Raw genomic sequence first — 27,244 nt, 5'->3', positions numbered from 1 at the left:
CTTTCCCCTTTTATTTGAATAATGTCTGTGAAAAACCATTTGCTTTCACGAGGCGGTTAGTTTACACTGGAGGCAGCAGCTCTGTGAGCTCGAGCCAACCCTGTCCTGTCTTTAGATTCATTGCAATCTGGCCACATTGTCACATATATTTTTAGTTTATGATGGTCCTCTAATACAATTCCAGCTTCCACACAGAGTCCTTCCAACAGTCTAGCTCAGGTTAATGAACTTCAGGCCACTTCTCTTCTGCAGGAATTTCGAGGCCCAGGGGGTGGCTGTGCCCAAGAGATTTGCCAAAATCCGCTACGATTTCACCGCGCGAAACGCCAGTGAGCTCTCGGTGCTGAAGGATGAAATCCTGGAGGTACGTGACCGCTCCTGGAAAAGGTGTGTCCCCCAGGGGCAGGAGAGAGCTCGGGATAGCAACAAGCACCAACTCCATTTTCCCTGGTGGTATCTCAGCAGTGACACAAAGCTTTGCTCAAACCCAAAGCTGGAGCAGGCTGCCTGTGCTGTGTCGTGTCATTTCCTCAGCTCAAAGACATCGGTCCCATTTTAACCACAGTGAGGAGGGAGGACAACAACTCGCTCTAGAGCCCTGCTCATCCCCCGCTGGGTCGGTTCCTTATCACCACTTCCTCCTCCACGAGGATTTGTTTTCTCTGAAAAGCACCTTTCTCATAACCTTTCTCTTACTGCAGCACTGTTGGCAGCTGGACAAGGTGGGACGTGACTTGGGCTGACACTGATCTGTGACCTGAGGAAAAGGTTTCTCTGCAAAATGTGGCTTTTTATGTATTTAATTATTTATTTTAATGCAAAAAGACATCAGAAACTCAGTCATTAGGAAAAAAAGGTCTGGAGAAACAGGGACATTATGTAGGAACTATGAGTTCTTCAGCACGCAGAGGTGCTCTCCTGTTCATCCTTACGATACATTCTGATGCTTTCCAGGAGAAGTTTCAGTCCTGGATTGCATCTGAGAGCAACAGATCTGATTAGAGCTCCTGGCCTCAGTGATGTCCTTCTGGCAACTTCACCTTTTGGATGGTTCGGCCCCGCTATATCCTGGTTGTTTATGCCTGAAATCCCATTTTCCCACAGCAGATTTATTTTTGTCCCTCTCTCAGGTGTTGGAAGATAATAAGCAGTGGTGGAAGTTGCTCAACCGGAGTGGGCAGGCCGGTTATGTTCCGTACAATATCCTGGATGTGGTGAAACTGGAAGAGCTCAAACAGGTCTGTAGTCAGGTAATACCTGACTGGTATCAGCTGCAGGGCACAATCTGCCTCTGGGAATAATGTTGTCATTAGACCTCCCTGATTTCTTAGGATACTATGCACCAATCAGGACAGACCTTCAGAAGTAGACAAAGCCAGGAGATTCCTGAGTCTCCTATGATAAAATTCACATTTTGCTACGATCGTCTTCCCAAATAAGGCCTATCCTTCCTATTTGTGCACCAGCCTCCTGCTTTCCATATTTTTCCACATCAAGATTTTTCTTGGGGGTTAAATTAAAGATGGACACTTCCCTCAGCCAGTTCAGTTCAGCACCAGGAACACGTTACTGGAGTGGAGGCAGATGGAAACACCATCTAAGTGAGAATTAACTGAATACTGCAACTTGCACTGCAGAAATGTGGAGCTGGAGTGTTCTAAACACCCTAGGGAAGCATGGAATTGCTTCCCCATTTTGGTATTGCAGCGTTTGGGCAAAGCCTAAGGCGGCCCAGCAGGCTTCTGGATAAATCCCTGCTAGTTTAATCAAAACGTCAAAAAACTTTCCAGTCCGCTCCAGGCCCTTGGCAGTGGTCCCGCTTCACATCCCAGCTACGGAGCAGTGAGGCTCTGCCTTCCAATGAGATCGAACACGTTTGGCACAACTAGGAATTCCCTTGCGCAAACTTCAGACTTTGCTTTGGGTTCTTCATTCCCAGAAATTAACTTCTTCCATGCAGCTCCACCTGAGGTCTCCCCAGCCCCACATCAGCACAAGGAGAACACGGCAGTTTGTCCCTCCGTGGGTGTGAGGCAGAAAGCTTAAGAAAATTAAAAACGACCAAAAAAAATTCTTACTTTTCTTTCCCTTTCTAACCAGTCTAACCAGAGGTACAAAGGAGACCTGAGCCCCAGGGGCCATGGCCCATCCAGCCCAACCCACAAGCTGCCTGCCAGCTACGCCGGGGATAAGTGGGGCACTGAGATGTTGTCGCGCCACTCCGCACAGGACGCCAAAGAACGCACGTGTGTGTCCCACTCTGGGCTCCCCTGGGTTTGGGCGCTCGGGGGACCAGACCTGCCCAAGGGGCTCCCCTGCACCTTTTACTGATCACAGCAATGCAGCAGCACTGTGTCTGGAGGCCATTCCAGGCAGGACAAGAGCCAAGAGAGCAGCCCTGGGGCTTGTGACACCGCCGGGGCTCTCGGGCGGCCCGGGCCGAGCAGGGCAATAAGTGATCACCCCATGCCTCCTTCCTCCAGTTCTAACTTCCTCCTCCTCCTCCCAAGGAGAGAGTTTCCTTTCTCTTCCAAAATGTTTAAGTGTGTCTAAGGAACAGCTCAGGTCAATCCCTTTCTCTCACTTCCTTTTGCTCATCTCCCGGCACACACACAGTGCCCGCCTGGCCGCTTCCTTCATGTGGTTCCACAGAATTCCCGGCCAAACAGGAGATCCGCATCACTCCCTCACCCTGCACGTGCTGTGGGGCTCACAGAGCAGGAGAGAGATCAGGGGCCCTGCTCACCTCACCCCTTATCCCACCCTGTCCACTCCTGGAAGCAGGAGCCCTTCTGGGACGACAGGAAGCCCCACAATACAAGGACACAAATCTGTTCGTATCACTGAGTTATTCTCCACAGTCTTCAGGAGTTTCATGGGGAAAGCGATACTGGATGAAGAGTCACTGGAGTTTTCACAGAAGCACAGGATGCCCTGGGCTGGAAGGGACCTTCAAGCTCATCCCATCATGAGTGTGTTGCTCATTCCCAGTTTGTGCTTCCTGCCGCTTCTGTTCTGTTGCGGAGCAAAACCTGGAGCTCTGCGATCAGCAAATTAGTGACTAGAAGCAGCAGAGAGGACTGAAAAGGTCTCAATTCCAAACCTCCAATTGTAGATTCTCACAGAACTGTGCTTCCACATCAGGCAACAGCCAAGGGGTGATGGGAGCAAAATAAATGGCAACACAGGGGCACAGGAAAATGGGAATCACTTTTCTGGGCTGAATTTAAATAAGAATGTTGAGCCACATCCCCATTTGCCTTACAGTTTCCCCACAAACATTTAATGGCATTTTTGACTGAAGACTTGATTTCATTCCCTACTTGTTTCTACAGAACTTATTCACCAAACGGATGAGCTGAACGACGAGCTGCTAAAGAAGATCACAAACAATAAAATTCAGCCTCCCCACAGGAATTTCAAAGTGGAAAAGCCTCAGCAAGTTTTCGTGCCCCTCACCTTTGAATCCAGCACTGAAGAAGTCAAAGCCTGGCTGGAGGCCAAGTCATTCAGCAAAGAGTAAGATTTGCCCTATTGCCACGTGCAATGCTCGTCCTTCCCTGGAGAAGGAGCGGGGGAGGCCACCGGCACCATCTCACCTGGGACAAGCCACTTGGATTTACTTACAGAGCCTGTGTTGCAAATTAGATTTCAACCCTGTTCAATCCAGGCTCTATAACCAGAATGTTCAGAGCCCAAAGTCACTCCCTTTCTCTGGTATAAATATTTTCTTGGAGATAAACAGTTAACTAACTAAATCCAAGGCCTGAAATGCTACTGGAATTGCAGCTGCCGCCTTGGAACAGCCCCAGGGCCCCGTGATATGGTCCCACTGCAGCTCCTGGCCTCCCATCTCCAACTCCTCACCTCTGACACGAGGCCACGTGCAGCACAATCGTCACCTCCCTACTTTGTGTCTCCCCAGGACCGTGGAACACCTGGGCATCCTCACCGGAGCTCAGCTCTTCTCCCTCAACAGAGAGGAGCTGAAGAAGGTGTGCGGTGATGAGGGAAACAGAGTCTACAGCAAGATCACAGTGGAGAAAAACCAGTTGGAGGTAAGCATTTTTCTGGATAATTCCTGCTGGAATGGGGGCTGTACCAGCAGCATCAGATAGCTCATTAAACAGGCATTTTAAAAAATACAATTGTGGGGAAAAAAAATGCAACCAAACCTACACCAGCAATAAAACACACGTAAAAATTCCAAAGTGTCTTTTGAGCAAATCTGTAAGATCCCCCTGTTTCCACTAATTAATCTGCTTTTTACTGATATCACTTATCTCTTTGAAACTAGCTCTACTTTTACAGCATTAATTAAATACTGTCACTTAACTGCAGCTTGAAGTTCAAATCCAAACTGCCTGTTTTGTTTCCATTCCAGAAAAGCAGAGGGGAGTCGGAGCTCCAAGAAATCACGAAGCGCCGCCAGGAAAGGATTGATTCTGCAAATTAAAGTCTCTCTGCTTTATTTCAGCTCTTAGCCCTAAGTAGTGCAGAAAAAAAGGGAATGAAAGCAATGATTCCTGGCCCAGGCCAGATGCAGCAGAGCTCCCCTTGGGGTCCAGCTGCCATCAGAGTGACAATTCCTTGAACACTGTTGGGAAGGGTTGACAATAAGACCATGTCCCACTGGGAAAGGTGTTTTAATTTTGCATGAAGTATTTTTTTTATAACTATATATTTTATACTGAAATTTTCCGTGCATGCGATCAGAGCAGGATTCACACGGGGCTGGATGTACAAGGGCTGGCTTCAAGCAAAAAAAGACCCCCAAAGCTTTTCTCCGAGGGCTGTCCCCTGCTCCCCACTCTCCCCTGGCAGAGCAGGCGTGGCACACAGCACAAGAGAGGCCAGCCTCAAGGCTTGGAGCCTGGACCAGAGGAATAAGGCTTTAGAACCCTGCAATGGTTTAGGTTTAAGGAAAGGACATTAAAGCTCATCCCATTCCACCCCCCTGCCATGGGCAGGAATGCCTGTCACAAGCCCAAGTTGTTCCAAATCTTGTCCAACCTGGCCTCGGACACTTCCAGGAATGGTGAGTCATGACCTCTCTGGGCAACCTAACCCTTTCTATTTCCATTTCCATTTCCTCCTCAGTGCAGGTGTCCCCTGCAGCCCACGAGCACAGGGCCGGTGACAACTGCCTGTCCTTGTCCTGTCCCCCTGTGCCCCCTCGTTGGACAAGGCTAGAATGGCAACACACATTCCCGAAGTCTGGCTGCTTCCTTAAATCCATGGACCAGCTAGTGCTATCTCTGAACAGCTGAAATGAGCTTTCAGTGCCTAGAAATGAGCAGGAGTGACAAACAAAGGGATTTGAATCTGGAAATAGGTGAGTTCCACCCGCCCACCGCTGCTGATGCAGAGGCTGGGGCTCGGGGCAGCTGTGCAGCCCTTCCCTGGGGCACGGATCCTGCACTGGAATGTTGTGGTGGTGTTGCCAAACCGGGCCTCAAACCAGGAGAAGATAAGCCCTGACCGTTTGCTCCCGACCCAGGCACACCCACAGCCCTTCCCAGGGTGTTGGTCACTTGTCCCCATCTTCACATTTTCACTGCAAAAAGTCAGCTGAAATGATTCCCAAATAGCTGAAACCCCAAAGCACACTGGGAAAGGCAGGTTTAACACAAATTAAATGGCCACAAGAAAAAAACCCCTCTAATTTAGCACAGGGTGTTGCTCTTTACTTCCCGTTTTCCTTCATAAAGTTATGTGCATTTGTATATAGCAATCTGTAAATAGGGGTGAGGAAAATCCCTCTCCCTAGAAGCAGAATTAAGTGATTATGCTTCCAAAATTTACTCACCATTTCAAAACTCAAGCAAGCAGCGTAGTTCCTGTCCACAGCAAGTTTGGCACATTGCATTTCTAGCTCTGTTTGACTGACAGACCAATCTGATTGCAAAGCAGTGAAGCACACAGAGCTCCAGAGCTGCCCACAGCCCAGGGACAGCTGGGTTTTCTCTCTCAGCACATGCTGAGTCTTTGTCCAAATTTGTGCCTGTCATTGCACATTTAATGGAAAAAGCTTTAAAACAGCATCTGGGGAGCTCATGTCTAAAACTGAGAACACCAGTGCACCTTAGTTTTGGCTTCATTCTTAAGCGTCTCCAATGGATAATCTGTTTTCTTCATTTGAAACAGGACACTGCTCTCACCAGCAGAATTAGGGTGCAGGCAGGGGAGGATCCTGGGTTTAGTCACAGCCCTGCTAGGATCTGAGAAGGGCACTCACCTTGTCAGGGAGGGATGAAGAGGACAATCCTCCTGAGAAGCCCTGGCTCCGGATTAGGGTGGAGATGGGAGGCAGGATGGCAAGCACGGGAGGCGAAAAAGTTTCTAAAATGAAAATAAAAACGAATGTTGAGCTAGGAAACACACCATCTTCTAGTCCTGGGGTGTAGAGGAAAGCAAATCACAGGGAATTACAGTTATCTGGGATTTTAACAGGAGTGTACATGACAGCTCTGTAAAGCCGGGAGCCACAGGAGCACTTCCTAAAACAAATAGCTCAGTAGACCTTATTGCAGAGGCCACTTTTACAAATTTCCACGCGACTGAGCTGTGCGTCTGTTCTGTTTGTACTGCCTGCAGACACTGCTATAAAGTACTGTACATTGATGTAACTGAGCGAAGGAGACAATGATATAACCATGCACTGTACAAGATTTATTAAAATAGTTAAGTTATAACTCCATCTCCGTCTCTTTCACTGGGTTTTCATAATGCTTTGTCACTGAGAGTCTCAGAAACTCAGCAGAATGTCTGAAACCACACATTTCCTTTTGGGTTTGGGGACTGACATTCAACAGGAAGGATGTTACGGCCTGGATAGCTGTGTCTTAAGAATAGGGGCAAAGCATGAGAAGGCTGCACAAAAGCACATTCTTGCCTCTCTGGAAGGGGAACGACTGTGGCAGCTGTCCCAAGTGGAACCATACAGAAAGAGGGAACAGCATAACCCCATGACTAGGAGCCTGTTACACGGATTCTCCAACATTTCCAGCCAAGAGCCATCCTGTTTCCAGAAGCAAAAGTTTGTCTTCTCTTTTCCTTAACAATTAAATAACCCAGCTGAAATAACTGGTAATTCCTTCTGTAGATGTTTTGGAGAGTACAATTTCCAAGTGGGCCCACACTAACAAGATCACCTCTTTTACAGCCTAAATAAAGTTCAGGCGAACCACGAGCCCAAAACACCTGCCTTACTGGGCCGAGGGCTCTCTCAGCGCCTGGAGCTGCACTCGATAAACCATTTCGAACCTTGCCACAACGGCGGGGAAGGGAGCCCAGAGCGCTCAGCTCCTGCAGCGGGGCACCACCGACGCGGCCCCGAGCCTTCCCTCACGGCCGCCTCCCTCAGGGGCTGCCCGCCGCCACCTTGCGGCACCGGCCGCGCCCGGGCCCCGCGCGGCCACGAGGGACGGGTGGCTCAGGGGCGGGTCGGGCGCCGTACCGGCCGCGGGGAAGACTGCCGGGGGTTCTGGCGACACGGAGACTCCGGGGACAGGAGGTTCCGGGCCCGAGAGATCTCGGGGCCAGGAGACTCCCCCGATACGCTCCGTCGGGGGACGATGGCGGCGTCACGGTCGCCAAGGCGAACCCCCGCCCGGCCCTCACGAACCAGCCAATCAGAATCGCTCTCCCTCCCGCTGCCCCGCCTCGGCTCCTCCCGGCCTCGTCCGTCTCCTGTCCGCGCTCCTGATTGGCCGCTGCCGCCCAGCCAGGCTGGGATTGGCGGCGGGCGGCGGGAGCGCGCGGGCCGGTGCTCTTCGGGCATTACCGTCCCTCCTGGGCGCGCGAGTCCCCCGGAGCCGCGGACGTGTCGGTGTCCCCCGTGAAGCGGCAGAAGGTGGAGTCGGCGCTGGACCAGCTCAAGCACCACACCACGGTGGTGGCGACACCGGGGACTTCAACGGTGAGAAGCGGCATGAGGGGATCCTGTCTCCGCAGCTTCTGCTTAGCCCCCTCTCCCGCCCCTCTTCACGGAGAGTGGGCGAGCCCGGCCGAAGGGGCGCGCGCTGCGGGGACCGACCCACCCTGGGGCCGGAGGGGGGGCGAGCGGGACGGCGCTGGGTCTCCATCCCAGGGCAGATCCCGCCCAGCCAGGACATTGTCCAGAGCCCGCCGTGATTTCTCCCAGTTTGCCCTCGAGTGTGCCCTGACCACTCCGTTCAGCTCTGTGTGCTGTCAAGGAGAAGTGCCAGACTGAAGCCAGGCTCTGCTGCTCTAATTAATTTTGGGTTTTCTTCCAGTGGGCTGTCTAGATCTGGGACTTGTTTGGGGTTTTTCAGACTCACGCTTGGACGGGGCTTGGAGCAGCCTGGCCCAGTGGAAGCGAGTGGAACTGGATGAGCTTCAAGACTCCTTCCAACCCAAACCATTCCAGGATTCCATGATATGCTTAAAAACTGATTTGGGGTTGGAGAGAAAGAAGGGAAATGATGCTTTTTATTTGTTTCACTTGAGCTGTACATTGATCTTTTCCCTTTTTGAATTTCCAGGATGCAGAAAGTGAGAAGGAACTTGAGGAGATGTGCTCGGTCCAAGAGAAATAATTTTGAAAAAACTCATCTCACTGGATACTGCAGCAACAGTAAAATCCCAAATGGATTTCATGATCCTGACAATTCTGAGTGCACTTCAGGGATAAGGCACAAGATCTTACAGAAAAACAGACGCAGCAGCACACATCCAGGAAAACATCTTGGAATTAATGGCATAAAATCATGGTTTACTTTCCTGCATATGTTTGATTTTAGGATCCCTAAAAATGTTACATTCCTAGCATCAGGGGTCAGGGGGTAATTTAGAGGTAGTTGGTGATAAATATTTTTGGTTATATGTAGGGCAGATATTTATGCCTTACATAACTCTGTAATATAAATATGTATTATATATTAGGGCATATAGCTATCTATTTATATATAACCTATTTTTTATGTGTGCACAGATATAGTTTATATCAGACACTGTGCCTGTCTGAGGGCCTTGCTACTGAGCTCCTAACTCATTCCTGAGGAAAACATCAGGCAAAAGCTGTTAGGTTTAACTGGTTCCTCTTTTCCTTAATAATTATTTTACTCAGTTGGAATAACTGAGAACAGCTGTTAGAGATGTGCAGTTCCCAGTGGGACCAAGGCACTTTTTTGCACAACGCAGAGTGGCGTTTAAGGTAGTCAGTAGTCAGAGAAGTGAGGATTAGGATTTTGAATGCTCTTGGGCAACAAGGCTGGCCAGAGATCCCTCCTAACTCACTGTGGGACAGCAAAAACCCCACAGCCAAGGGGAACCAGGGATTGTGGGGATGGAGAATTTAATGGCATCAGGTGGCAGCAGTGCCAGTTCAACTGATAAAAAAGTAAATCCACGACTGCTCTAGAGGAGTATTGTTCCTGGACGTGTGTAAATACAGGGACACCTCTTTACTCTCAACTGAGGGAGGTTTGTGGTTGTGGTGCCAGTTTACCCTTGAGAGTTCCAGGCTTTATTTCAGCTCCCCTGGCCCGGCCTGATGTGCAGCAGTGGTGCGAGGGCCGGAGCCGTTCGCTGGCTCTGGGAATGCAGATGCCATCATGGCCCAGTGGGGGGGGGAGCTTAGGCTGTGGTGGCAACCTCAGAAAGGGATCAGATGGCTCCTGGAACTGCCCAGAGTGCAGGAAGGGAGGGGGAACTGAACTGCTCCCACAGACCCCTGCTGGGCTATGGTTCTGGGCCAGGCCCATCAGAAAAGTGGCAGCATCAGTGGCACCTCAGTTGTTACTGTCCTTGGAGCTCTCAGGATCAGGATGAAATCATGTTCATGCACTACTGGGAAAGCAGGGAGCAGGATCAGTGCTCTAACTCTCTACACTCTCTCTCCAGGAGTGCCTTGGGTCATGGCAATTTCATGTGTGGAATAGTTTCCTGTGTCTGCCTGGGCAGCTGCAGTTATTGCACAGGCATTCAGGGCTGACAGTTCCCTGCAGGGAGAGCTCAGCACATGTGCCCAGAGGCAATCCCAGCATCTGCAAGAAAGAAAAAAGCAGCAAAAGGTGATTGCTTCTCTTTCAAAGTTCTTTCAAGTGCTCACACCCAAACCCACCTTTGCTCTTGATTCTGGCCAGGTGCATGGTGAGCAGTGGGCACAGGTCATGTCATCCATGCTGGTGTGAGTGATGCTTTCTGGGGGAAAGCAGCTGATCTCCAAAGTTCCCTTCCTGCCCTGTGCCTGATCTGCACAGGAGAAAACCTCTTCCACGAAGGGATTGTGCTTCCTCTAATGCCATTTGCCCAGTCTGTTCCATGGGGATATTGCCAGCCTGGGGCAGCAGAGGCACACGCAGCTCTCAGCACTCTCTGCTCCAAGCACAGCTCTGGGCTCCTTTGCACACTGCCTCTGCCATGAGGGTTTTCTCCAGGAGAAGCCAAGGAATTGCTCATGGAAGGGTGCAGATTAAGTTATCCCAAAGGGAAGCAAAGAATAAATATCTCATTTTTCCATCAAAATGCTCATGCTCTTTCCTACAGATTATTTCAAGTTTTTCCCACAAGCTTTGCCCTACCCATCATCCCATTTTTACCCCCAAAAGTAATTTTCTCTGTCCTCCAGAATGTCTCAGTGTCTATCCCCAAAATTTTCACTGTGTCTCTGCAAGTGACTACCTCAGTTTACCTCATGCTGTTCATTCTCTTCCCTGGGGATTGCTTCAGATTTTCCCTCCAAGCTGTCCCTGTCTGTGCACTTCTGATTTCTTCTTTTTTACAAGAAAGTATTCATTCACTACTCTGGAGATTAGCTCCAGTTTTACCCCCCCAAAATTGCCCTAACATTCACTAGTCATTGCCTGATTTTTACCTCACTATGTTCATTCTCTCCCCCTAGAGATAACCTCAGGTTTTACCCCCAGTATTTTCCCTACCTGCCCACTAACTATTTACTCTTTTTGACCTATAAATATTCTCTTTCTATCCTGGAGATTTCATCAAGTTTTACCCTGAAATATTTCACTATCTTTCCAGTACTGTCTCACTTTACCTCAGGATGTATGCTCTCCCTGCCACACATCACCCCAGCTTTCACCTCCAAAATTATTGCTACTTGTCCACTACTTATTACCTGATATTCACCTCAGTATGTCCATTCTCTGCCCAACAGGTCATTTTAATTTCTACCCCCCAAAACTTGTCCAACCTGTCACCTAGTGACTGCCTCAGTTTACCTCAAAAATGTTGTCTCCCCTAGAGATTACCTCAGACTTGACCCCCACATTTTTTCCCTGTCTGCAAGTTACTACCTCCATTTAACTTCAGTATGTTCATTCTCTGGACTACACACTCAAGTTTACTCTCAATCTCCCTGCCTCTCCAACATTGATTACTTCCTTTTTACCTCAAAAGATTCATTTATTTTCTACCATGGAGGTTACATCAAGTTTCACCCCCAGAATTTACTAATACTTCCACAACTGATTCACTCAGTTTACCTCAACAAGTGTTCATTCCCTCACCTAGAGGTGACCTTGTATTTTACCCCCAAAGGTTTCCCTACCTGTGCACAACTGATTGCTATAGTTTACTTCAAAATCTTCATGCTCTCCATTACAGGTCACCTCAAGTTCACTTCAAAAGTTTTCCCTACCATTTCCATTAGTGATTATCTCAATTTTTACCTCCAATAAGTCATTCTCTACCTACAGACACTGGATAGTAAATCATACAAAGATCTAAAACACTGCACAAGAAACAGCAGAAAGTTTTCCATGAATAACACAAGTTCCTTTTTTCCCCTCCTCCGCCTAGGACTGCTACCAGGAGACGAGAGCTGCTATCAACACTCAAACCTCCCAAGCGTTGTTATTGCTCAGAGAGCTGCGCTGGCACTGAGCTACTCCCATGCGCCTGCAGGGCTCTGGGGAGGGGGAAGACGACCTCCCACTCCTGCCTGGAGAAATTTCAATGCCCTAAAAAGTCATTTCCCTTCTCTCTCTCTGACCCACGGCCAAAGCAGCTGTGTAGAACAACATGGACTACTCATGGAAGGGATGATTCAGTTGTGGGAAAAACGCTAAAGAAAGACTATCACCCCAAATTTCAGGGTGAAAACACACTGCTTGTTAACAGGAGCACACAAACTCATTTAAACCAGAGAGCAAACCGCACACCAGGAAAAGAGCTGAAAGATAGGCCCTGCCTTGATTGATAATTCCAAAGGAAATTCCCCACAGATCATAGGCAATTACCTATAATTTTACCTCCCTAATCACTGGATTTCTGACTTGGGTTGCTGTGGAAGTGTTTCACAGATGCCTTAAGGGGTCAGGGGCTTGGCTGGATTCTTTGTGGTTAGTCCTGACAGGCCCAGGCCAAACCCACCCACCTGCATTGCTGCTCCACCCCAAATTTGCATGAAATACTGAGAACAGTTTATAAATACTCCCCTTCCCTGTCCTTCCTGACACATCCATGGAGCAAATGTACTCTATCCATTGTTCCCAAGAGCACCTCTCCAGCCCAAATCCCAGTTTTCACCAACACAAACCAAACAGACCTAAGACAATTATTCCATCAGTGCCTGCAATTCTGAGCTCCCTGTTCCCTGCCACTCACACAGCAATCTCACCTCAGCCCAGAGACTCCCTGTCCCCAAAGGGAAACACAACCTGATAGGGCACAGCTCTGGCACCACATTTCCCCTTGTTCCTGAAAAGCCCTAGGTAAATCCAGTCCCTCAGACCTTGCATCCCTGAACACCAGGAGAGCTGGAGTTTTACCCAGATCCCAGTGCCCTGCACGGCTGCGCTGACACGAGCACAGGCCGATCGCTCCGCCCAGCACCATCCCTCATTTTCCTCCCATTGCTCCCCAAGCGTCCCCAAACCACCCCAGCATGTCTGTGCCGGGGCCAGGGCCCGCCCCAAGGCCAACCAGAGGCTGTCACCCAGCCCTGCACCAGCTCCCACCCCTGGGAGAGCTGGGAATGCACTGAGAGCTCGGCTCCCCAGTCCTCAGACACACAAATAATGCCCAACCTGCCCCTCTGGGCACAGCCAAACACCACAACTCCATCATCCCCAAGGAACTCTGGCAGTCGCCTCTTCACCTCTGCCCTTGTCCAAAGGACACAGGTAGGACTGGGCTGTCAGAAATGGTATTCCCTAGGCAGTTCATCCCAGCACAAAGGAGAAGAGGAACCCTGTGTCCCTCTGACTGACCCCACAGCATGGGCAGGACCAGCTGGGTGCTTCGTATTCTAAATTTTAAAATGAACTGAAGAACCTGAAAGGCAAAAAACAACACACATATAAGGTTAGAGCCAGTCAACACACACAGACAGACACACTCTCAGACACCCCTTCTTCAGCTTACACGCTGACTGCAGCTCTTACTAGAAACACTCCCCCCTAAAGAAGATGCTTTAACATCTTCTTCCATCTGCTGCTCCTTGATGTGGAACAGTAGATCCTGGGAAAATTGGTAGCATCAGTGACCATAGGGATCAAAATTTGCCTCAGGGACCTGCAAGACAGCATGAGGCAGTCTGCAAGTAGCTGACAGCTAGGAGTTATCCCCACACCAGGCCCATAAACTTTCTACCCAAAAGCCCATAGACAGGAGAGGAGAGTTCTAAAACTGTTCAAACTAGCCAGGACTGAATGTGCCAGGGCAGGGCAGCTCCAAGCATAAGTGGCACATGGACACACAGTGCATCAAATATAAGCAAAGATGACATGAAGACTTGAGATAACGCTTCAGAAGATAAATTTTTGAGACCAGGATGCTTTGAGGCGACGGAAGCTACGAAACTACTGCAGTGAGGAGGGTCTAGTACACTTCATACAGAAGTCCAAGGGAACGGCACATGAAAAAAAAGATACTACCAAAACTGAGAAGGAAGATGGATAGGAACACCTTGTGTACTTCTTCTGGTCTCAAAAAGCAAAACCATAAAGATGCCAGAATAAGCCCGATCCAGGAAAGTATGCAAGTGCTCCTGCTGCCGATATGGCCCATAACGATGCCTGTAAAGCACTGAGACATCACAAAGCCCTATGACACTGAAGACAACGGACACAGACCACATCACATAGACACAAACTGAAACTGCCCAGCAGTTTTACCTGATGGACCCAAGATTGCTAGTGCAAGATGAGCCAGAGGCTGATGACGCCGAAGGAAAGAAGGCTCTATGGCAATAGTACGTGACAGTAAAAGGTAAACTCCTTATGAGAAGTTAGTGCCAAAGCTGGTAAGAGGATGCTCAAGAAGTGCAGTAGGCCTAGAGAAGGAGGCAACGACTGCCAGCTGATACAAAGGGATCCCTAGAGAAGGATTCTGCTGCCAAAGGCTGAAGTGACATCACAAAACATGACCGACCCACAAATGGCCAAGATGCAAGATGTCCATGTGCTTGCTATGCTCAAAAGCGCTCAAAAGCGTGGCTACACTGAAGAGTAGGCACAATTTATACCATGGCAATCGTGCCAGACCCGAAGGCAGGCTCCTCGGGTGAAAAGATGGACAATGACATCGAGACTCAAAATCCAATGATGCAAAGCTCACGAGAACATGGAGATGGGTTGGAACTGCCCGGCCCAGCAAAGGCTCGAGTGATGCTGAAGAGAAACCCTTTCTCCCTTAACCTCCAAGGGGCCTGGCCCACTACAGCCCTCTCCTCTCAGCTAACTTCAAATTGCCTCCTGTGATTCCAAAGGTTTTTGCCTTCTCCCAACCAACAGTCCCCACACTTAGCTCTCTGAAGACCAGCAGACGAAATCCATCCTCAACAGAAAAGAACGCTTCAGCACCGTGGATGTCAATACATGGCCCACAGCCCACTTGGGTGGCTGCAAAAGATGGAGAATAATGACAAAATTCAGACTGTGATGACATGTCCCAGAAGTGACCCCTTGCACAATGCCTCTCTCCCTCATAACTGCTGAGGCTCATCGCTCACCGGCCGTTTCCAAACTTAGGCTCTGCACCTACTTGTGGTACCTAAGACAACAAAACAGAAACTGCAACTATTGCCCTCCAGAAGAATAAATGCACGGGCTGGGCTCCCTCTGCACCACTGGCCCAGGCTCACCTCAAATCTCCATCCGACTCCGGAGGTGGCCCGGACGATACCCGCAAAGCGAAAAGGGACACGCTTCGCATGCTGCCACGTACCTCTCACCTATCAGTCGCCCCACCTAAATGCCAACTCACCTGCTCGCCTCTGTCCCTTGGCATGCCCAGGGCAGCAGCAGCACCTGCAGAGAAGCAAAGCAATAAAACATGCTGAGAGACTGAAACCACAGCCTCCCCGCTCCAACTCAAGTACACCACACCTACAGCTTAAGCTTGCACCCACCTGGCCTCCAGCATCCCCAGGGCCGGGACACCTTCCCAGTAGACCACCTAAAATGCACAAACAAAAACGGATGCTTAGAGCTGCACCAGAAACTGATACCCAAGCAGTAACAACTCATTCTGGCCACCAGTCACCGCTCACCTCGCTCCATCAACCTTGACCACTGATCTTCAGCATTACTTCCTACAAATAAAGATGAAGAACAAAGCTGTAACATAGTCACCATTTACACTTGCCCTGCAAAGACAAACGGTGACTGACCTTCCTGTGGGAACCACCTCACCTGGTATGGGGCACTCTGCCACAGATTCAATCCATCTGCATCTGAAAGAAAGTGATGACAAAAGTCAAAGTACTGCATCATAACTTAGCAGCTCCAAACATTTTGTGTTAATCTAGAAATACCATCTTGAGTCCAACTAATCCCTACATTACAAATGTCAAGTCCCTAGGACTTATCCTATTACACCTACACCCAGACTATGTAGCAGGGCAAAGCAGCCCCGGGCCAAACACACAGACACCTGTGACACAGGAGATGACAAACAAGGGGATGCAACAAGGAAAGGAAAGTCTCAGCAAGAAGAATTACCAATGACATGACCTAGATGAAGCTCAAAGAACTCTGGCAGGAAAAGACCTTAACAGAAGGACTTATGCCAAGAACCGCAAAGATGGACGCCCGAGAATCGTACGGTTGGAATCCTCTACCTATCCTCACATTCTCCCAAGTCCTAATCTGTTATAAGGGATCGTTGCAGTGCACAGCTGTCAATACAGCTCAGAACAAGACTGTAAAAGGTGTCTGACTCAATAGTGCTAAAGAGAGATGCGATTCCCATGCATGTCCGAGCCTGCAAGTCAAAGGTTCAAGGGTACCAGCGTCGGGCCAAGGAACGCAAAGGAGCTGCTGAGGATGATGCCCAGCATTTCTGATAAGCCCCTCAAAGGGGTAAGGCAAAAGACATGTGACACAAGATGCCCACAATAGAGACACAGAACACACAATAGACAAGTGACACAACACGCACCAGGACTGCTCTGCCGTGCACACCTCAGCATTGTGATCAACAGCGAGACTTTGCCTTTACGTGGCCTAAGGGTCCCTCTCGTGGACATCCCCAACTCCAAAGCTAATTCAAAGATCCCTCCCACCAAGTCCTGACCCAGCACCCCACTCTCATCCCCCTCCCTGAGGTGTAGCCCTCGACTTAGCTCTCAGATATCCAGGGATGCAAATCCTCATCAGGTGCAAAACAAGGCCACCTCATCATCTGGGAAGTTCCTGCCCTCAGAGGGCTGTTCTCTCTCAGTCTACTACAATAAAGAAAACCAAACATCAGTGCCTGAACTCAGCAGCACATCAGCCAAAACCCAACAATTCCACTACTCACCGGCTCCTGAGAACGCCCCGGTCCTCGGCTCACACGCTGGGGCCGCACTCCGAGGCCGACGTCGCAGGGTATCCCTGGGTTAAGGGGAGACAAGGTGATGTGGCATTACTGAAACTTGAGGGGACCCTCGCTCCTCCCTCCCTCCCCGACTCTCCACAACTCCTCAGCCATTGCCAAAGGCTGCCCAGATGGCACCTTCAAACAGAAAAGGTACAGGCTTCATCGCAGAGCCCTGTAATACTTCTGGAAGGCTCACAGGGACAGGCAGCTCAAGGGTGATAAACTGGCTCCATCAGCTGGTCCATGAGGGGGTTCAGCCCCTGTAGGCATAATACAAGTGGGCCACCTAAAACACACAAATGGATGCTCAGACAATGCATGCTTTGAGCTGCCCCAGAATTTGGCACCCGAGCAATAACTGGTTGCATCCACTGGTCACTGCTTACCTCACTCACTTGACCTTGACTGCTGATATCCAGGTTTACTTCCTAAAAATAAAGACAAAGAACAGCCCTGCAACATAACCAAAATGAAACACCACCCCTGAAAAGCTGAATGATGACCAACCTTCCCAGGGGAGAAGGGGCAAAACAAAATGGAAAGGCACATGCCCATGTAGTGTCCAAAAGGGTTGCATTGCCGAGATAGGTTCCACCTGAAAGTGCTCGACTGTGACCTCTTTCTGCAAGGGTGTCTGTCATGTTGGAGTAGCAATTTGAATGCTGCAGACCACCTGTAAAACACAAAAAAAAAAAAAAATCAAAGGCTACTTATAGTTTCATCACTAATACAACAACTCCAGTAGCATCCAGTTCTGTGCTGGAATCAATACTCATCCAGCTCATGGTCCCCCTGGTGCCAATACCCTGCTGTGCCAAGTGCTTCGCATCTTCAAAATGAAAATCCCAACAGTGAGGTAAACATAGAGCCCAAAGTCAGGCCGTAGCTTGGACTTCAGGCACTGACCCACCTCGCTGCTGTGCTCCTCTGGTCTCCTCCATTCATATCAGGTTTACATGCTCTCCCTCTGCAAAAGAATTATTTGTCAAAGTTACCCAGACAGACAGGGAAAGCTTAGCCTCTCCCAAGTTCTCATTCCTCAAAGCAAACTGCCTAGGATCCCACAGTAGTCGGCCTTAGGACAAACTACTATGAAACTGCAAGACACCACTGCACCACTCCCACATCTCCACTGAACACCACACAGACTGGCCACAGTCACTCCATCCGAGGCGTGGCTCAGGCGGCTGAGCAAAGCAAAAGGCTCCCTGTAAAGTCTCCTTTCTTCTCCACCTAACCCCCCCCCCCCCCCAAGACTACTCTACAGAGCAGAGCAATTCCAGGCTAGACACAAACTCAAACAACACATTATACTACAAGCAGTGTGACATGAAGATGATAAAAAAAGCTCTCGGCAAGAAGAACAATGGCAAGGACAGGGACGACGCCAAAAGAGACAACTGATGATATGGCAATGGTGGATGAAAGAGGCTCTAAGGAGCAGAAGAAAAGACTGGAACAGTGACCTGTTCTAAGAACTGTCAGTCACAATGATCAAGATGGCTGTGAGAGACAAGGCCACATTTAGAATGCTCCCATATCCTGACAATCTTACAAGCTCCAGGACATTACAGCTCAAGGCTGGAAAGGATGGATGGCAGTACAGCCAGGAACAAGGCCTCCAAAGAGATCCGACTCAATGCTTTCAAGATGTGATTCCAAGATGTGGCCAAGCCCACTGGTAAAAGAACAAGTGATATTGGCATCCTACCGAGAAGTATGAAAGATCAAGAAGCTAGAGATGATTGGCCAATGCTTATGATGAGCCCCTTAAGGGTAAAAGGCAGAGAGATCTGATCCAAGGGAAGCCAAAGACACAGAACACACACCGGACAAGACAACACACACTGGAACTGCTCTGCGCTGCACACCCTACAGTTGCAGTCAAAAGTAGGGCTACTCCCTTTAGCTTACCTAAGAAGGCCCTTGGAGAGCATCCCTTTCCCCTACACTACTTTTTAAATCTCTCCCAGCAATTTCCAACCCACTACCCTGCTATCATCCCTTCTCCAGGCCCTGGCCCCCAACTTAGCTTTCAGATGACCGGTGATGAGAATCCACACTGGATGCAAAGGAGTCCACCTCAGCCATCTCCAAAGGCACTGGGATCACCAGGTTGGCCTCTTAGTCAGCTATGACAAAGAAAACCAAAATCAATCCACCAGTGTAGTGGCATACAAGCCAAATCCCAACAAGTCAGCTACTAACTGGGACCCTGCTCCCGCTCCCACTCATACTTGCAGTCTTTAACTTACCTATCAGAAGCCTCCATCTCCAATGTCATCTCTGACCCAGGGTAGCTCCCTCTTGCAGCACAATGAACCTGCTGAAACATTTGGAGTGTAATACTGACACAATCTGGAATTTCAGGAAATTGCAGTGCTTCTAAGAAAAAAAAAGGCAAAGGAAAAAAAAAAATACAAAAAGCACCTTAACAACCTTGAACACTCGATCCAAAAATCACGAACTATGCACTCAATGCTATCTTCTTCACAGTGTCTTCAAAGCCTCTATTGCTTTAGATGCCAAAAGCACCTGCTGAAAGAAAGCTGAGAAAACCTGAATGACCCCCCCTTCATGGAAATAAAAAGACACCCTCAACCCAACTAACCCCACAGAAAGAATGAGCCTCTTTTTACCCAGGGCTGGGGTTAATATACCCCTGGCCGGGCCCGCCTCTCGTTCCCACAATGCCCGGGAAAAGGGAGGAGGCAATTTTACCAGAAGGGATAAAAGCACTGGGAGGAGCTGCAGCTGTTTGGCTGCTCTGCCTTAAATTCCAGGTGACTAAAGGGCTCTGTAGATGCCTTCTGTTTCACTACAGCTGCATCCACTGAAAGGGTAAAAAAGCTTCTTGTTTTGGCAGCGTAGACACATGAGTTGCATGATTCCTTGTTAAGTTCTGTAATTGTTCATTGGTGGCTATTGAGTCACAGGACTATGGAGGGTGGAGAAGAATAGTAATAATATACATGGTGTAACTCCTGTTGGGGTCTCTAATTAGGGATGTATTCATTATAAATAAAACTGAAAAAATAATGGGCTCTCTGGCAGCAGGAAGGTTTTGTGAGTGCTGGGCTTGCTCCCTTGTGAGAGATTAGGTGCCAGTACCCAGCTAGAAGTGCCCTGAAGTACAGATTGAAATTCTTAAAATGCTGAAAAAGGGGGAGCTTCCTTCAATTGAACCCCTTAAAATGAGAGACTAGGGAGTGTTTATCTCTACTTAAATAGATGCCATAGCAATAAATGGGTTCTCTCCTCTGAATCCCCTAAAATACTGGAAAAAGAGGGGTTTTCCTTACTTCAGGTCTCTCCAGTGATGGAAAAAGGGGGATTTCTCCCTCAATTCACACCCTTATAAAGGAGGGACAACCGGGCTTTCCCCTCAATTTAAACCTTGGGATGATGAAAATGGGGGAGTTATGCTCAATTCCAATCAATAAAATAGCATTGTCAAGGTTTTCCCCTTCTATTTAAACTGGAGAATAATGGAAAATGGGGATTCCCTGTCAAGTGATACCCCTAAGAGCATGGAAAAGGCAGGGTTTTCTTCAACTGATGCCCTTAAAATTGCAGAGGAAGGGGATTCCCCCTCAATTTAAACACAGACAATTATGGAAGTTTTTTTCCCTCCGTTTAAATCCCTTTTCTCCTCATAACCCCCCTTTTTTTCTGGGGGCACTGGGGAAGGGCTACCAAGATGAAAGGGGAAAGTGGAATGTTTCCCTGGGACCCCACATGCTGCCCTGCCTGCTCAGGTGCTGCCCCTTGGCACGAGGGGTTTTCCCTGGGCATTTTCTGGGAGCAGTGCTCTGTGCCCAGGTGCCTCCGGTTGCTCCCCAGCTCCTGCCGGATGCTCCGACCATTGTCCCTGGAGGGACACTCGGGATGCCCCCATTGCCCCTCTGGACCAGCAGCTCCCTGCACAGCTGTGCCCGGGGAACCCTCGGAGAGCGGCCTCTGGCAGGAGCCGCCCCCTCCTCATCCTGGCCGCTCACACCTGGGGCTGCTGCGGGCTGTGGGGTCAGCGGCGTCGGGGGCGGGCGGGAGGCGCGTGGGCGCCGGCCAGCAGGCATCGGCGGGGACACCTCCGTGCCGCGCGCGCCGCGCCTCTCCCACGAGAGGTCCCCGCGCCCCGCGGTGCCGTGCCGGGCTCTCGTTCCCCCCCCCCCGCGCCGCCGCCGCCCCCCGCTCCCTCCGGCCCGGGGAGCTGCAGGAAAACGCAAAAGCATCGAGGAAGAGCGGGCACCGGAGCTGCCCGAGCCATCGGCTTGCCCGAAGGGCGGCGGCTGCCCGCAGCCGGGAGCAGCCACCAAGGATGGAGCTGCTGTTTGCCGGGAGGTGGGAGCTGGGGGCAGCCGGAGCCGGAGGCAGGCTTTCCCCGGGAGGTGGGAGCTGGGGACAGCCGGAGCCGGAGGCAGGCTTTCCCCGGGAGGTGAGAGCTGGGGGCAGCCGGAGCCGGAGGCAGGCTTTCCCCGGCAGGTGAGAGCTGGGGGCAGCCGGAGCCGGAGGCAGGCTTTCCCCGGGAGGTGAGAGCTGGGGGCAGCCGGAGCCGGAGGCAGGCTTTCCCCGGCAGGAGGGGCCGGGAGGATTTCAGCTCGCAGCGGCTCTCGGTGGGTGCTGGATGGAGCCCGGGCTGAGCCAGGTGGCCGGTGCGGGTGCTGTTCCTGTCCCCAGGCGCCGATGAAATGGCAGCTCGGAGCAGCCTCGTGTGTCTGTGTGGAAGCAGCTCCGATGCTGGCAGCCAAATCAAATCAAATTGCTGTCAGATTTGTATTAAATGTGGTGTTTAAATCTGGGACTGCTCAGCTCCCCGGGTGGGAAAGTGCTTGGAGTAGCCAAGCTGAGCCGTTGTTGAGAATTCCAAACATTGTGTCTTTACTCTCCTTAATACAGCGTTTAAATAATTGATACTTGATGGAGACAGTATCAGGGGGATTTGTTAGAGGGGCAGGGATGTTTTTTCACCTGGCAGTGTGTCGCGATAGTCAAGACTCCTTATGTCAAAATTAATTGATCTTCCTTCTTTTCCTTTTTTTTCCTTTCTAGGTTGTGGCTGAGTGGGAAGAATATTTCGGATAAAGAAATGAAATGCACGAGGGAAGCTTCGTGTTCCCGTCGGGATGCTTTGGGCACGTGCAGCTTCTGAGCTGCACCAAAAATTGAGGCTCCCACAGAAGCTTCCTGGTAAGCCTGAGTGGGTTTACTGCATGGGGGTTCCAGTCACTGCTGGACACACTCTGAAGTCCTGGGAAAACATGGAACAATAGCTCTGAGTGGAAAAAATATATGCTCAGCATTCTCTAGGGAAAATTATAGTTGGCCTGTAAGTGTACCCCCACATCTGCATTGGTTAAAAAGTCAGTCCCACACACTTTCCTGGCTGGTGTGAAGTTGTATAGTTCATCAGATCTGATCCAGTGTGTAAAGAAATGTTTACTGTGGACTTTCAGGAGATTATCAGCAGTCCTGGGAGGCTGCTGAACTTGATCTCCCTGGATTGACAGAATGAATCCACATAGGATGCAGAGCAGGATGTGGTTTCTCAAACAGAATAGTGACATTCTCGAAGGAGGCTACAAGCAAAGGGAATCTTAATTTTAGTTATTGAACACAGAAACATTTATATCTGCTTATGCAACTCTTAGAAGGGAAGAAGAACATGGCCATTCTGTGCAGTCCTTTGTGGAAGTGTACTGGCTCAAATTGTCTTTCAAACAGCCAAGTGGCACCGGGTGTCACCTGGAAAAATTAAGTACTGGGGACACTTTACACTCATAAATGGCCTGACCTTGTGTACATGGAAATCAAGGGACTTCTGTAATGTTAGAATGGGTCTCAAATGATGGGTTTTTGCAGATTAGCAATCTATCCAAGGAATGATATCATAAAATTTTGTCTAGCAGAACCTGCTGCCAACATTTAAAAATATCTACCAAATGCTATTCCCGTTAAAACAGTCTTGTTAAAATTGTCTGTTCCAAACAGAACAAGATTTTACTGTTCTTGGTGATGTCGTTTTCCTCCTCAGATTTCTGTGAAAGCATGTGTTTCACAAGGCATATCAAAGTTGTCTCATGGGCAAAAACATGTAAACATCAAGCGTGTCATTTTCTTGAAATCCCCTGTAAAATGGCTCGCCACGCTGCCTTTAACCATTCAGAAGCATAAGAGGAAAAAAGGAATTTGCAGGCACTCCAAGGCTGGGTCTGTGGGAGATCTGAGATGAGCCTGTGGCTCTGCAGTCACCCATCAAGAAGTCACCCAAATGTGCTTTTTATCTTGCAGTTTCCACATTTGGGAGGCAACTACTGCGTAAAGGATCTGGGTTCTGCTAATGAAAAATCTATCACAAGGTCCGTGTGTGGCTGGGTTGGTTCCATAGTTCCAGCCATACCTGCTGTTGTGATACATAATCCCAGTTCATACTCCTGGGAAGAGTTTCCTGCAGCAGTGCAGGTGGGAAGTTTCTCTCTTGCACTGGCTCCACATTGAGCTCTTTCTTCTTAATGCAGCCAGTGCACTGAAGGAGGACAAGCTCGCTTCTTCCTTGCCTGGTTGTTCAGGGTGAATCATTAACCAAGCACTTGAGTGACAAACCAAAACTTTGTTGAGTGCCTTCTGCAGTCTGCACGGACAGTTTGCCTTCTGCAGGAGGTACGGTTTTCTTCTCTCACGGAATGAAAGCGCCACAGACCCCCTCTGCTCGCCGCTGTGCTTTAACCAGACCTGAAGTATGTACATAATAATACATAGATCTATATCTATCTACGTACATATATGTACTGAAGTATATAATCTATCTATCTATAGAACTTCTTTATATGTATAGAAGTTCTGTGTTGCTCCTGCTTTATGCATGAGGAAAGGGCATACATATAATGAAGAAAGAAGTTAACTTTTCCTTGTACTCTTCCTTTGTAGCCTGTTGAGGCTTTTGGTGAGAGGAATTATAATCTTTTTCCTAGCAGCACTTAATGAACTGAAACCATTCTCCAGGATGATGATGACATGCCAGTTCTCGGTATATGGATATGAGTCCTGAGATCCCACACACGGATACACAGAAGGACTGCATAATGTGCTGAAGATGGGGAGAAGGTATGCTTGGGTGAAAGGTGGGACTGTTTCTTCTAATGGCTGCTTACATCCAACAGCAAATACTGATTTCTCCCTTTTTAATGCAAGAGCATTTATCTGCCAGTGTTCAAACTGCATTTCCATGACATAAGAAGAGTTGTCTGGATAATTAACTAATACAGTTAAAACACATCAGTTTGAGCAGATGTTCTTGTCTGTGCTTTTAACGTGAATGGCCTTGATTTTGCAGCAAAGTCCGAGAGATGGCACCTGAATGCAAGGGTTTGGGTTTGTGAAGCTTTGCAGAATGATGGCCTATATTTATATTTCTTTCATAAACTCCCCATAAGCTGCACACAAACCTCGTTTAGAGAGTTTTACTGAGACAGCAGATTCAAGCCTTCGTTATTAGGGGACATCTGCAATGCCGTTGTCTGCTTGACATTAATTCTTCCAGCTGTGCATCGATGTATTGTAATGGCCCTGGGTTTTTTGGTCGCAGTTTGTTTCCTGCAGTGCCCTCGTGCCTGCGCAGCACTCGTGATGCTGACGTTGACCCTGGGCTGTGTGGCAGATGGGGCTGTCCCGTATCCGAAAGTTACGGGAATGTATGTAGGCGTCAGATGGAATGCTGGTCTCTCCGCTCACCCCTGGCTCTGTAATTTCGTCATCCAGCCATGGAGGACCTGTGCAGCCGTAACTGGCCAAGGCAGTGGGTGAGCACAAGCTGCAGCTCTGCAGGAGATCAGGGACCTCTTGCCCACAGCAGAAACAGCAAGTAACTGCAGTTCTCAGAACTCGTTACTGCGCCCTTAACTGCAGTATTTCCCTGCTCTGTAATCTGGCCAAAGGTAGGTAGGTTTTGATAGGGATAGACACATTTCTACCACAAAGGTCACCTCTCTGCCAGATTTCAAAATTTCCCTTCCGAAGCTAGAGATCCTCATATAAAAGGTTGCCTGAATTTAGGTAGCGTGTGCCAAGCAGTATATTTTTCCTTTAATAATATTCCTGGAAATAGCGGAACTGTTTTGGCTAAAGCAGATGCTGAACTGTTCAGAATGAAATTCTCAGAGCTGAAATCTGGCGAAGCAGAGTAACGTGCCCTTTTGTTAACCCTGGGGAAGGCTGAGCACCGTGGCAGCAGGGAGGGGAGGTGGCACTGCTGGTCAGCAAACCAAGGAAACCAAGGAGCGCTGCTTTTAGCAAACTGCCAGCTTGAAGCCAGTGAGGAACATCCTTGGGCTCCTGCACTCTGTGTTTTTATGTTCACCTTAAATAATGAACAGAGAAACCCAGAGGCACCAGTGCTACTTCCAGCTGCCTTGAACTGCTTAAATAGGTAGTTTTAATCACCCAGGCTCCGTTCTCCCCACCTGTATTGCTCCTGGGCTTAAGGCTGGATGTATCTATGGAATCTCTAGTTATGTATTGGAGTTTGGCCTGAAGTAATTTGTGTTGCCGACTTGGTACTCTTTCCCCACCCTGGAAGTCTATCTGCAGAACCCCTCTGTGCCAGGCAAGAGAGTCCCCCATAGATGTTTCACTATACAGTTACATCTTTTGGGTTAAAGCCTTACAGGGCTATCATGTGAATGAGGACAAAGCTGTTTTTCTTCTTTGCTTTCTGCCCTGTCTTCTTTCTCTGTATTTTAGGACCCAAGTAACAGGGACATATAGCTCCTGTTCTGCTTCCTGGTTGTGTCACTGAAACTGCAGGAAAAACAAAAAGCCCTCCAACAACATTTTTAATGTTAGAGAGTCAAGGCACTACTTTCTTCTCTGGCCAGGATGTACCACAGAAATCATCTCATCCGCACATAGCCCGGGTGTGCGGAGAATCATTCCATGACACATGATCTTTACTAGAATTTTCAGATCTTTTTTGCAGTCAAAACTCACAGAAACGAATTGGGTCAGTGTTCATTGGTCTCAAGTTGTGTAGTTCCTAGTATCTGCTCTCCTATTAGATCCGGATTTCTTCGCTTCTGATGTTAATTAGATCTTCATTGCTTGAATTTCTTATCAGTCTTTGCCGGAGGCAGAGTCTGGGGTAGATGTTCCTAGATGGCCACTGAGGTTCTGTTGGTTCTGTTGATGTTCCATCGATGGCTTTATCTTGTTGGGGCTACTCCCAGTCTGTTGAAATGCTAAGCCCATCAGGCCTCACCTAGAGAAACAATGCCCTGGAAAGAAGCTTCAGTTCCCTTCCCCTGGGGCAAAGATGAGCAAACCTGGCTAAAGTCATAGATAAAAGATTTTTAAACTGGTATGTTTTCTAACAGTTGTATATAATGCTTTATTACATAAACGGGCTGGGAAAAGCTCTGGTACCCCTGACCAAGCTGGTTTTGTCTCAGACAGTGCTGTTATTTTGGGGCTAGACATGAAGCTGCTGTCTCTGGACTTGAAAATGAATATAGGAATGACTGAACAAACAAACGTGGTACACTCTTAAAAAATTGTGTGCCCATTGACCAAGCTGGATTACCATGCTCTTTCCAAATTCTTGCCGTGCAAGTTCTTCCATGCCCTCACTTGCAACTCAAACTTTTTTTTGTTTTGTTTTGTTTTAAATGAAACTGGTACCAGAGCACGGGCACAGCACTTCTATGAGCTGCAGAGCTATGAATATCTCTTTTTATGGATACAGTGTGTGCATGCTGTGGCTTTGGGCACAGGGTATGTCAGTGCTAGTGCGAGACTGATAATAGCCTCTAAAGATCATTTGAGAAGTTGCTTACCTTTCCCCAGGGAACAGGACACGTCTTTGTATTTCCACCTTCAGATACACAACCCACTTGTGGGCTTGACTGCATAGCAAATAGTGTGAGAGTCATCCTTGCTTATGTGGATTTTTTTTCCCCCCTCTCCTTTATGTTTTGCTTTGCCCTCTCGTTTGCTTTCTGCCTGTTTTCTCTGAGGCTAGTGATTTCTTGGCAAGTTATTGTTCATAATCAAAGAAAGGTAGTGGGCAAGCAGCAACTGCTGTCTTAGGTAGCCCAAGCTGACCCTGCCACTGCTTTGGCAGGAGAAAGAAGCTTCTTTGGGAGGAGCACAGCTGTCCTGGGCTTTGTGCACACAAGGGCTGCTCAGAGCAGCCCCTTGACCCCATGCTGGCTCTGTGAGCTCTGCCACTGACTGGTAACAGTGATGGCAGTTTGTGTTGAGGCTTTGTTCTCTGCTCCCCAGAGAGAAACATTCAACTGCAGAGTGACTAAGTGGCTTTTCAAAAGCTACATGATGAATCAGTGAATGAACAACAACCCCCAGCAGCTCCAGGCCCCCTTCTCTCTGCAGAACAATGCCTTTCTCCCTGTATGAAGATGTGCACGTAGGATAGGTTGCATACAGAGTTATGTATTTCAAAAGA

The 27,244-nt window shown here is 49.0% G+C and overlaps 1 pseudogene across 1 annotated transcript; it reads left to right on the top strand.

Annotated features, from left to right (window-relative positions):
* Positions 1–223: 223 nt before the first annotated feature.
* Positions 224–4,456, top strand: LOC309585528 (epidermal growth factor receptor kinase substrate 8-like protein 2; annotated as a pseudogene). The gene is made up of 6 exons: positions 224–364; positions 1,131–1,250; positions 2,101–2,248; positions 3,336–3,519; positions 3,926–4,058; positions 4,385–4,456. The product of its transcript is annotated as an epidermal growth factor receptor kinase substrate 8-like protein 2 (transcript).
* Positions 4,457–27,244: the final 22,788 nt, after the last annotated feature.

The sequence above is a fragment of the Coloeus monedula genome, assembly GCF_965178545.1.
Source record: "Coloeus monedula genome assembly, contig: HAP1_SCAFFOLD_63, whole genome shotgun sequence".
Classification (NCBI taxonomy): Eukaryota; Metazoa; Chordata; class Aves; order Passeriformes; family Corvidae; genus Coloeus; species Coloeus monedula.
Note: the sequence above shows the minus strand (reverse complement) of the source record. Positions and strands in the feature narration are given on the sequence as shown.